This window comes from Danio rerio, chromosome 2 (genome assembly GCF_049306965.1).
Source record: "Danio rerio strain Tuebingen ecotype United States chromosome 2, GRCz12tu, whole genome shotgun sequence".
NCBI lineage: Eukaryota > Metazoa > Chordata > Actinopteri > Cypriniformes > Danionidae > Danio > Danio rerio.
The window spans coordinates 5,120,001-5,133,426 of NC_133177.1; the positions used below are offsets into that span (position 1 = coordinate 5,120,001).

General features: G+C 33.6%; 1 protein-coding gene and 1 long non-coding RNA gene across 6 annotated transcripts in view; one reads left to right on the forward strand and one right to left on the reverse strand.

Moving 5' to 3' along the window:
- LOC137487665 (uncharacterized) overlaps positions 1–2,659 on the forward strand; it is a 46,124-nt gene extending 43,465 nt beyond the window's left edge. The window contains exon 3 of the long non-coding RNA XR_011006324.2: positions 1,435–2,659. This is a non-coding gene — a long non-coding RNA (uncharacterized lncRNA). The remainder of the gene's footprint in view (positions 1–1,434) is intronic.
- tnk2b (tyrosine kinase, non-receptor, 2b) overlaps positions 1–8,312 on the reverse strand; it is a 110,675-nt gene extending 102,363 nt beyond the window's left edge. For all 5 annotated transcript variants that reach the window (XM_068224304.2, XM_073918197.1, XM_021480555.3 and 2 more), the window contains exon 1: positions 8,064–8,312. The gene's annotated coding sequence lies outside the window, so the exon portion shown is untranslated. The remainder of the gene's footprint in view (positions 1–8,063) is intronic.
- Positions 8,313–13,426: the final 5,114 nt, after the last annotated feature.

Genomic DNA, 13,426 nt, shown 5'->3' on the forward strand with positions numbered 1-13,426 from the left:
TCAGAATCTTAAACCAGCCCATGCCTACAACTGACCCAGCCGGGGCTCGAACCAGCAACCTTCTTGCTGTGAGGCCACAGCGCTTTCAACTTTTGTTGAATATTTGTTTATTGAGTTTTTGCATTTACAATTTAAAGCAGAACATTATCCCTCCCCTACCGCAACCACGGCATTGAAAGAAAAAACATAAAAATAAAATATATATCATTCCAGACTTTCTGAGTTAACAGTGAGAAAACAGTGTACCATATTTGTTCAGTCCATATGATATCATTTATCATGAGAGTTTTGGTAACATTTAAAAGAAGGAATATACAAAAGAGGTGCATCTTAATACAAAAAAAACAGGTGATATTTTTAACCACAAATCCTTTTAGATATATCAAAAGTTAATAGTGAGGGAATATTTTATGTCATATTCTTTAGTCAATATGTTATTATTTGACATGAAGGGCTTGGTAACATTCAAAGAATGCAAAATAGAAATAACGTAAAATAAATTTTTGAATAGCTAAATAAATAAACAAGTAAATAAATAAATAATTTAATAATTTAATAAAAATAAATAAATAAATGAATAAATAAATAAATAAATAAATAAATAAATAAATGAATAAATAAATAAATAAATGAATAAAGTAAATGAATAAATAAACAAGTAAATGAAAAGTAATTAAACAAATAAATTAATTAATAATTAAATGAATAAATAAATATGTAAATGAATAAATACATGAATAAATAAATAAATAAATAATAATTGAATAAATAATAAAAATAAATAAATAAGTACATGAATAAATAAATAAGTACATGAATAAATAAATAAATAAATGAATAAATGAATGAATAAATACGTAAATGAATAAATATATGAATAAATAAATAATAAATAATTAAACAAATAAATAAATAAATAATTAAATGAATAAATAAATGAATGAATAAATAAATAAATAAATGAATAAATACGTAAATGAATAAATAAATAAATAAATAAATACATGAATAAATAATTAAATGAATAAATATGTAAATGAATAAATAAATGAATAAATATGTAAATGAATAAATAAATGAATAAATAAGTATATGAATAAATAAATGAATAATTAAATAAATAAGTAAAAGAATGACAAAATATTTAAATGAATAAACAAATAAATGAATGAATGAATAAATAAATGAATAAATAGCTATTCATTTTTAAACTTTCTAATGAAGCCACACTCATTCAACCGACATAACAAAATCCAATTTAGCATTGATTTGAATTTGATTCTGTGCACAAATCCATGAGCAGCAAGCGCTGTTAAATCGACTGGTCTAAATGCTTCTGTGTAAGTGCATGCAAAAAATGGCTGAAGGGCTGAATAGGATTTTGAGCAGACAAAGCAACTCATGCGCGCTCTTTATTCTGTGATCTCTCATCAGAAAGTGTTACCAGTTCTGCCTCCCATTGAGAAGAATGGCAAGTGGCCACATTTCTAAGTGGTGAAGGGATGCTGCTGTTAACTTCAGGCACAGAGCCAGCAGAGATAATCCAAGGCTGTCGAAAAGGAAAGCTGTCACCTGAGTCAGCAGATCTACTGACAGTACAGGGATGGTGTTGTTGTAATTTCTCAGAATTTCAGTCCTCTTTAATGGGCCTGTCTCTATGCTTCTTCAAATTATGATGAAGTCACTCCTCGGTTGAAGCTGATTAATGCTTTTGCTTGTTAAGCCTTTGAGTATCATCCAAATGAAACGTGATGGAAGATAATAAAATACTAAAAGGAGTTTTTGTCCTAACCAACACAAATGTATATATTAGAAGCAGCTTCTTTTTAAGGTGAACAACAGGATATGATCACCCCACGTACACCTCATGTGCTTTATTCAGTGTTAAATGCTAATAATGCGAGTTTGAATGCCATTTTACATGACATTTATTGCCATACTACTGAAAGCAGCAGCAGATAGCTCACCTCAGATCTTGAAAATAAAATAAACCGTTTGAAATTAACCTTTAGACCTGACTAAGTGCAAGCCAACACATATCAGTGATTCAGCAAGTGCATTTAATAATGGTAAAGAGGTTCAATATGTATTAATTAGATTATAGACCTTACCTTTCGTTGAAGTGCAATATTCTGTGCTTCTGAATGGCTGTATTTAAATGTCTGTTGTGTTTTGCCTATCGCTGCAAATCTCCTCACGTAGCGTCCCAATGGGACACAGGTTACAATGTAACCTGCTCACCTAATGTTTACGTTTGTAATATTTATATTGTTTGCTAATTAATAACCACCATGTGGAACTCTGAGCCATTCGCAGAGCTGCCACTGACCACCTGGAGCTTCCAACATTTTTAAAGACACGCTATCCTTATACATAGACTGCCAATTTGACTTTAAAATAACTATATTCTCACTTGAAAAACTCTTGTTAATTTAAAACTATTGTTTATTACTCTAACATCAGTTTCCTGTGCAACTATAGACATGTTTTAGAGCTGTGCAATTAATTGAACAGCACTTTGACAGCACTAATATTTTCACATTATATTAAGGAAAAAGAGTCGTTATGGATGTGACATCTCTCCGTTATGGATGGGACAGATGTGAAATTGCCACTTGTGTGACTTTAGCAAATTAAATAAAATAGTTTGAAAACACTGACAGATACATTCCTGAGTATTTCTAAAGTGCTGTAAAATACTTGCTTACACAAAAAAATCCAGAAACGGTTTCCGTATCTTGGTGAAAACCCTTGGCATTTATGGCAAGGTTGACATTTGCATGGAATTGCTCATATACCGATGCCAGAATTTTTGCAGTGGCGAGTATTTCGACACGAGTATCGTATCGGAACAACTCTATTATTTCAACAAGATTCTGATTGCATGGTTTACGCTACATTCATTCTTCCATGGCGGGGCGCCACGCCAAAATGTATCCCGCCACGGTTACATTACAGCTTTTCATAGAAAACATTCAGTTGTGTTTTTTTAATAGCGGGTTATAATCGCATCAAAACGTATTAAAAGGTAAGTGAATTATAACAGCGCAAACTTTTCTGTAACCGTAGTAGTGCTGTGCGTCATTTGTTTAACCCTTTAAGGTTACGTGCTGACTGACTGACTGACTGACAATGGGGCTTGGTCGCTACCGAAAGTGAAGAGTGGAGGGGTGGTGGTCGCAGCCGAAAGTGAGGAGGGGGGGGGGGGTGTTGTGGAAGGTAACAGATAAAAGTTAAGAGTGGGGAGGGGGGGTGACGTGGCTGAAAGCAAGCAGGGTGGGGAGTGAACATAGTTGGTTGCGGATGGAAGAGAAGAGCGGGGGGGGTTAGTGCCCAAAAGTGTATGGGGGGTTGGGGGCGTGGACTAAAGTGAAGAGCGTGGAGGGGGGGTTGGGGGGGAATCGCGGCCAAAAGTGAAAGGGGGGTAAGGAGTGGAGGTTAGGGGGTCGTGGCCAAAAGAGAAGAGCAGGGGTTGTGGGCAGTTGCGGACGAAAGTGAAGAGCGGTAGGGTGGGGGTCGCGGCCAAAATCTAAGAGCGGGATGGGGTGGTGGACGTAGTTGGTTGCAGACGGAAGGGAAGAAAAGGGGGGGTCGTGGGGCCCCCTAATTGTATGTGCCCTTAGAATTATCCTTACTCCTCCCCAAACCCCCCCTAGCGGCACCCCTGGATCTGTGTAAAAAAGGCCTGTCGCCACAGCTGGAAAAAAGCCTTTAGTGGAAACACTGGATTGTACATACAAATCTTAGGCAGGCAGTAAGAAGAGCTTTCAACATCTAAACTGATTGCTAAAAAGAGTCAAACTTAAACCACAGTCTAAAAAATATTACAATAACAACGACACCAAGGGTGCAACATAGTGTAGCTCTAGAAAAGACTAGAAGAAAAATAAGGCCACTGATCTGTAGGCATAGAACAAATCCTCCTTGGAGCTCTTTTCTCCAGCCAAAAAAGAAAAAAGTGGCAGCGAGTTTTGTGGCCTGGCTTGCCTTTACATGCAGGGATAACTATCACACCTACACCAGACTGAGATTAAGGGCCTAGGGGCAGCACTTATTAAACACCAGCCTTTATCTACTACACACTGAGCTCTAAGAAAAGCAGCACTCAAACCAGACCCTACAGTACAAACACACAAGTGACAACCTAACTCAAACCATTCAAGGTCTGCAGGAACCATCATCTACTTCACATAGACACACACACACACCCCTACCTGCAGGCCAGAATGAGTCATGCCGCGCTGCCATAATACAAATAATGACACTTTTTTTATGCTAGTCATTACGCAACGCGCTCACACTTACAGTACACACTGCTGCACTGTAGGTTAGGAGCAACAGCTGCAGTCATACGTGTGACCCTGAGCTCTAAAGCAGCCGTGCATTCGGCATCTGAATCAACCTATTGTCCTGCATGACTGTAATTCAGCCCTGATCACAAGCGAGGCTTTCTTTGTTCAAAGACAGAGACAGGAAAGCAAATAACAATGCCATAAAGCTGCTTCTAATGCCATCAATTAATTAAGACGCATAATAAAGTCCAATTATGATTTTAGTCTTTATGTACACTCAAAAAAGATGCTGGGTTGTCGTAACCCAACACTGTGTCACATATATACAACACAAACCGGACGTTGGGTTGATTTTGTCTCCGAGTTAAATGACACTTTTGGGTTATTTAATTTTTTTTTTTATATTTGGGTCAAATATTTACAAACTCAAAGTTGTGTTGATCATTTTCTATTAAAGGCAAATGACACTTTTAACTCAGTATTTAAAACATGATTATAGTCAACAAGGATTTTAATCTTTTTATACACTCTAAAAAAACATGCTGAGTTGTCTTAACCCAGCGTAGGGTCAAATATACACAAACACAAAGTTGGGTTAATTTTTTTCTATTACGGTACATTTAAATCACACTTTTCAATACAATATTGATATTATGATTAATCAATTATAATTTTAGTCTTTACATACACTTATAACTCCGCATTGGGTCAAATATATACAAACGCAAAGTTGGGTTAATTTATCTATTACATTTAAATATATTTAAATTATATATATATATATATAACCCAATATTTATATTATGATTATAGTCAATTATTATTTTAATCTTTACAACACACTTTAAAAATGCATGCTGGGTTGTCGTAATCCAATGTTGGGTCAAATATATACAAACTCAAAGTTGTGTTGATAATTTTTTATTAAATGTAAATTTTATTTTTTTATTTGCTTGTTTATTTTACAGGGACAATACACTTGACATTGTTGTACAAAGATAACCGATGTTGTGTACATAGGGCATATAGTATAAAGCTAATTTGCAGCCCTCGTCCCTGGTTAGGCTTTACATTAAAAAAATAAATAAAAATAAATAAATAAATAAATAAAAACAGTCAAGAATAAAACAATACAGCAAACATGTGCAATATTTACAGAGCCATAAACATAAGATGCAAGTCAATATGGATAAAGAGAAATGTAAATGAGACATTTAGAAAGAATAATGCTTAATGCTCACATTGCTGTAAAGATTTCAACCATTCTTTCAGTTCTGATTGTAACTTTAAATGAACAGGCATGGCATTCCATAGATGTGAACATTTACTGAAGAGGATGACTGACCCACAGCGGTTCTGCATCTGCGGATTCTACAATTCCCACTTACTGCCCCTCTAGTCTTTGCCCTAACACTACTGAATTTATTTATTAACTCACAAACTACTTTAGGAGCAAGACCATGTATACACTTAAACATGTTTTTTAAAAACGAAAACTTAAAAAAAAAACTATCAAAACTTAACAAATGATACTTTTAACTCAGTATTTAAAACATGATTATAGTCAATTATGATTTTAATCTTTTCATACACTGTAAAAAATTATGCTAAGATGTCTTAACCCAGCGTAGGGTCAAATATACACAAACCAAAAGTTGGGTTAATTTTTTTCTATTAAATAAAATAATAGTAGTTTTATACAATATTTAAATTATGCTAATAGTAAATTATGATTTTAATCTTTTTATACACTCTAAAAACAAGCTGGGTTGTCGTAACCCAATGTTGTGTCTAATATATACAGACCCAAAGTTGGGTTGATTTTTTTCTATTACGGTACATTTAAATCAAACTTTTCAATACAATATTTAAATGATCATTATAGTCAATTATGATTTTAGTATTTACATACACTCATAACTCCGCATTGGCTCAAATAAATCCAAACCCAAAGTTGCGTTAATTTTTTCTATTAAATTTAAATATATTTGAATAAAAATATATATATATATATATATATTTAACCCAATGTTTATATTATTATTATAGACAATTACGATTTCAGTCTTTACATACACTCTAAAAAGCATGCTGGGTTATTGTAACCCAACTTTCAGTCAAATATATACAAACCCAAAATTTGGTTGATTTTTTTTTCTAATAAATGTAAATGAAAAACTTTTTTAACCCAATATTTATATTACGTTAATAGACAATTACGATCTTAGTATTTATTTTACTCTAAAAAACCTGCTGGGTCATTGTAACCCAACTTTCAGTCAAATATATACAAACCTGAAGTTGGGTTGATATTTTCTATTAAATTATAATGAAAAATTATTTTATATTATATTATGATTATAGTCAATCATGATTTTTGCTTTTTCAGTAGTGTTTTTGGTTCACTGGTGACTTTCACTGGTGATTACCACAGCTTTACTACAAATATCACAGTTCAATAATAGTTACTGTTGCAAAACCATTGTTGATCTTTGGTTAATTATTATATTATGTTACATCCTATTATGTTATATTATATTGGGCGACACGGTGCCGCAGTGGGTAAGGCCGTCGCCTCACAGCAAGGAGGTCACTGGTTTGAGCCCCAGCTGGGTTAGTAGGAATTTTTGTGTGGAGTTTGCATGTTCTCCCCGTGTTGGCGTCGGTTTGCTCCGGTTTCCCCCATAGTCCAAACACATGCGATATAGGTGAATTGAATAAGCTAAATTGGCGTTAGTGTATGTCTGTGAATGAGAGTGTATGGGTGTTTCCCAGTGCTGGGTTGCAGCTGGAAGAACATATACTGATTAAATAATATATGCTGAATAAGTTGGCAGTTCATTCCGCTGTGGCTACCCCTGATTAATAAAGGGACTAAGCCGAAAAGAAAATGAATGAATGAATGAATGAATGAATGAATGAATGAATGAATGAATGAATGAATGAATTATATTATATTATATTTATTATACAATTCATTTTCTATTCAGCTTAGTCCCTTTAATAATCTGAGGTCGCCACAGTGGAATGAACCACAGTTGATGGGCTTCCTATAATATACTATACTACATTATATTATATTATATTATTATATATGATCAGAAGTAGTAGTAAAAAGAATTTCTTGAGTCCTCAATTTTGTATATATATATATATATATATATATATATATATATATATATATATATATATATATATATATATATATATATATATTTACAAGGCTACAAATAAGCTACTCCTCTAGAAGAGACAGTCAAAAGGTTTGGAAAAAAAGAAGTGTATTATGGTTAAACTATGGTTACTGTTGGTTAATTATATTATATCAAATTATAATATATTATTATGTGGTTAGAAATAATAGTAAAAGTAATTTCTTAAGTCCTCAACATTGTAAACATCTTTTTCTAGGCTGCAAATAAGCTACTCTCGAAGTGACAGTAAAAGGGTGTGGAGAAAAGAAACGTATTATTAAAAAGTGAATCACATAAACACAAATAAAGACCTAACGTAACTACTAACCTAACCTAAGTATGAGGGACAATCTTCAAACCTTCAGGAGCCAAATTCCCGCCACTCACTTTCCTCACACAGGTGAAACTTTGAAATCAGCGCGAGGACTGAGATTTGAGGAAACGACAGACCACAGTATATATTTATTATATTGTATTTAACACCCATGCTCTTGAGAAACTTATACTATAAGGCGGTGACAAGGTAAGATTATACGACATGCTGTGATACACACACACCTACTCTTTTCAGTCCTACCTGTCAGACTCGGTGTTCACTCGACAACGCCAGGTGTCTGGTGCCTGAACAAAACTTCTCTCCAAGTTCCTCCTGTGTGTTTACGACAAAGTTCAACGAATTAGTCCGGTGTATAAATGTATTTAAGTGTGAAATATACTCTGCTGAACAACCGCTGTCGCTTTCTCAGCCATTTCTCTCGTGATTTTGTCTGTAAATTGAAGCGCTGGCTCGAGCGTCATTACTCAATCTCACTCGTGCTCTGGATATACATGCTTCTATTGACAACCCACTCTTAAAGAGACAGGACACTTTTATTATGACAGCGCTCCGCAGAGCTCAGTTTAAAGGGATAGTTCACCCAACAAAATAGTAATTCTATCATCATTTATTCGTTCTTCGCTTTTTCCAAACCTGTTTGACTTTCTTCTGTTGAACACAAGAGAGGATGTTTTGAAGAAAGGTGTAAACCTGTAACCATTGACTTCTATAGTATTTGTTTTTCCTATTATGTATGTCAATGGTGACCGGTTCCCGGCTTTGAAGGCTTTCTTCATATTATCCACATTTGTGTTCAGCAGAAAGAAATTAACTCATTAAGGCCTGAGACTTTGGAGAACCAAACCTGCAAAAAATAAAACCAAATAAATTTCAAAAATACTAATAATTGATTAAACTAATAAGACTAATGCCCCATTCACACGGGGCATCAGCGTCAATGTTTCCTATTCACTTTGAATGGGTGACGTCAGGCGTTGCCGAACTGCATTGTGGATCCATCAGCGCCGGGGACAGAAGCGTCAGCCTATCAGATCACTGTATGCAAATACACCAGCTCGGACTGTGGCCGATTGCTGACTAATTTCATTGGCTAACTCTGCTATGACAATCGCGTCAGCCCCAACTTCAGACACACCCTCTGTCACGCGTTGACGCTGAAGCCCTTTGTGAATGGGGCGTAAGATATGTTCCCCCGGTTTCACAAACAAGGTTTAAGGCTAGTCAGGATTAAATTGCATGTTTGAGCTGTCTCAACTCAAAATAACTTGCAGTGAGATGTCTTAAAATACATCAGTGTCATTTTTTCTCCAGGTGCACACCAGTAATATATTTTTTTAAGGCCATTTTTATAAATTTGGCTTAAATAGCCTAATTTAACTAGAGCCTAGTCCTGGCTTGATCTAAGCTCTGTTTGTGAAACTTGGCCATAGTGTTTTTTATTTAAAGTAATCAATTATTGTTTCATTTCCTTTTAGTTTTTAGTCTGTGACATGAAAACGAGAGAGGAAATGAGGGTGGTTTTGTTATTTTAACTAATTTTAATATGTTAATCAGACTTCAAATGTTTTTTGTTTTTAATTTAAACAAATGTTTTAGTCCGGAAAATACAGGAAAAATGTTTTAGTCAATATTGGAGACACACTGACTAAGATTACAATAAATAACTGAATTTAGTCTTAAATTAATTACAGGTAAACATGCAATGAAAAATCTTGATTTCTTAATTTGATTAATGTAAGTTAATAATACATTTATTTACAGAGTTTGTTTTTTTATAATAACCTTCTTCATAAACTCCATAGTAATTATTGTGAGGCTGTGTAAACCCTTTAACTGCCGCACCAACAAAACAAATCTTGGATTGCATTTCTTAACTCTTAATGTTACTAGTTAAAACATCCCATCATTTTAAAATATCAACCATTTGGTAGAGATTGATAGGTCTGTTTATGTTAAAAGTACGGGAATTATGCTATGAAAATATGAAGTGTAAGACCAATTTATTTAAAAACATAATCAAAATAAAACATTTTTGAACACTAAATCATCAATATTTGTGAAGTATGCCATAAAATATTTCAGATCCTCATTTAACATGTTTTCTTAAGTTTTTTTTTTCTTCAATAAAACCAAAATCAAGTGTAGTAGTGCAACAGGATGTTAGATTTTTTTTTTTGTAAACCAACAATGCTCTGTGTGTAAATCATTATTAAAATCATTCTTTAGTCATTCTTTAAATTACTTTAATAGCCATTATTAACAGTCTTACCATTTGGTAGAACAGGCTGTTGAAGGGTTAAAACAGAGCAAAATGTATTTTTGACCTTCGTTATAAGGTTTGGATTAAACTTAAAGAACATTGACTTAATAAAACATGCACTGTAAAACCCAACAGTCAACTTCATCAAATGAAACAAGTGTAGTTAACTTAAAATTTACTGAAAGTTAATTCTACTCATTTGAAGAGTTTTGAACTCAGTGTTGAATGTAATAAGTTAATTAAATACCTCATTACTTCAACTTACAGTAAATAGAGTTCACAGTACTTATAGATTAGTTTTTAACTCAAATGCTTGGTAGCAATTGGTTTCTTCAAATGGTTTGAGTTGCCTTAACTTATTGAGGTTTACAGTACTCAGTTGGTTTGAGTCCTGTTCATTTATCGTGTTTTACTGTGCTCAAATTGCTTCATTTACTTAAATGGATTAAGTTTACAGTACTCATTAGGATTAGTTTTTGAACTTAAATGGTTTGTTGCAAACGGTTTTCTCAAATGGTTTGAGTTACCTTAACTCATTGGGTTTTACAGTGTGGCTGTAATAAGAAAATAGTCTATCAAAGGGATAGCTCACCCAGAAATGTCATTTTAATCACAATTTGCTCTCTCTCAGGTGGTTTAAAATTTCTTAGGTTCTGTTTTTTCAGTTAAACTCAAAAGAAGATATTTTAAAGAATGTTGAAAAAATAGGCAGTCATTGACAATCATTGTAGGGCACACAGGTGTCAAAAGCTGTTCACAGTTTATTTCCAACCTTTTTTTAACTCACCTGATCAATCTATTTGAGTCCTTCAGGCTAGTTTGAAACCTATTAGTAAGTGTGTTGAAGCAGGGTTGGAACTGCGGCCCTCCAGGAACTGAGTTTGACACCCCTGTTGTAGGGGGAGGTTGGGGATACTATGGAAGTCAATGATTTCCAGATTCCAACACTCTTTAAAATACAAGAAACTTTTAAGCTTGGAATAAGTGAAGGGTAAGTAAATGACGACAGCATTTTCATTTTGGGGTGAACTGTCCCTTTAAATGAGAACACTTCAAAGTACTCTAGTTCTACCATGTGGTCATTTATAGAACTGCAAACAGGACTATACTACATACAAATACTCTTCTAGAATATAATGAAGTATCAGTTGTGTGTATTTACTGTAGCAAACTGAAATGCATAACATTGGATGTCTAACAGTGTGAAAGCCTTGGATTTTACATTTTAGGGACAAGCTTATATGAACACAGCTTCTACTTTTGCTGACGGATAGTCAATGTGTATTTTAACAATAAAAATCAAATGTTTATTTATTCTACTTTGCATTTTGGAGAATGGCGGTGATGCACACAGACTAATAATTTAACAGTTTGTTTAATAATTTAGTCTTGAATGTGCTGGTCAGTTTTGTGAGACACAGACTGAGATAGCAAATATTTATTCATTCATTTTCTTGTCGGCTTAGTCCCTTTATTAATCCGGGGTCGCCACAGCGGAATGAACCGCCAACTTATCCAGCAAGTTTTTTTACGCAGCGGATGCCCTTCCAGCCGCAACCCATCTTTGGGAAACCTCCACACACACATTCACACACTCTTACACTACGGACAATTTAGGCAGGGAGAACATGCAAACTCCACACAGAAACGGCAACTGAGCCGGGATTTGAACCAGCGACCTTCTTGCTGTGAGGCGACAGCACTACCTACTGCACCACTGCCTCGCCCGAGCTAGCAAATAATAATGAATTTATTTATTTAATCATTAAATGTCCTATAGTCAATATTTGAGATATACAGACTTAAGATAACAAATAATACAATACTTAAATAATTTAGTCTTAAATTTCCTCATTATTTCAGAAACGCAGCCTATGATAACAAATAATAATTGAATAATTTGTTTAATAGCTTAGTCCTAAATGTCCTCAATATTTTAGAAACGCAGACTAAGATAACAAATAATATTTGAATAATTGGTTTAATAGCTTAGTGTTAAATGTACTCAATACTTTAGAAAAAACAGACCAAGATAACAAATAATAATTGATTTAATAATTCAGTCTTAAATGTCCTCAATATTTTAGAAACAGACTAATATATTCCTTCCTTTTCTTTTAGGCTTAGTCCCTTTATCAATCTGGGGTCGCCACAGCGGAATGAATCGCCAACTTATCCAGCAAATGTTTTATGCAGCGGATGCCCTTCTAGCTGCAACCCATCACTGGGAAACACACATGCCTCAACACACACACACTAAGGACAATTTTAGCTTACCCAATTCACCAGTACCGCATGTCTTTGGACTGTAGGGGAAACCGGAGCACCCGGAGGAAACCCACACGAACGCGGGGAGAACATGCAAACTCCACACAGAAATGCCAACTGACCCAGCCGAGGCTCGAACCAGAGACCTTCTTGCTGTGTGGCGACAGCATTACCTACTGTGCCACCGTGTCGCCCCAGACTTAGATAACAAATCATAATTGAATAATTTGTTTGATAGTTGAGTGTTAAATGTCCTCAATATTTTAGAAATGCAGACTAAGATAAATAATAATTGAATAATGTTTAATACACTGTAAAAAAAAAAAGAAAAATCCGTAATTTTACGATTTATTAAAAAAAATAATAATACTAAAATAACAGCCATTAAATTACAGAAATTTACAGTAAAATAACAGCCATTAAATTACAGAAATTTACTGTAAAATAACGAACATTAAATTACAGAAATTTCTTTTAATTTTAATTTCTATTAAATTTCTGTCATTTAACCTCTTTTACTTTACAGTAAATTTACGTAAATTAACAGCCGGTATTTTACTTTTTTTCCGGCACCCCAGCTGCCGGAAATAAACCGTAAAATTATGATTTTTTTTTTACACTGTAGTTTAGTCTTAAATGTCCTCAATATTTTTAAAACGCAGACTAAGATAACAAATGATAATTGAATAAGTTATTGAATAATTTAGTCTTAAATGCCTTCAGTTTCTTAGAAACAGACTAAGATAACAAATAATAATTGAATAATTTAGTCTAAAATGTTCTCAATATTTAAAAAAATGCAGACTAAGATAACAAATGATAATTGAATAATTTAGTGTTAAATGCCATGGTCAATATTGGAGACACGCTGACTAACAATACAAATGATAATTGAATAATTTATTGAATAATTTAGTCTTAAATGCCTTCAGTTTTTCAGAAACAGACTAAGATAACAAATAATAATTGAATAATTTAGTCTAAAATGTTCTCAATATTTAAAAAATGCAGACTACGATAACAAATGATAATTGAATAATTTAGTGTTAAATGTCCTGGTCAATATTGGTGACAC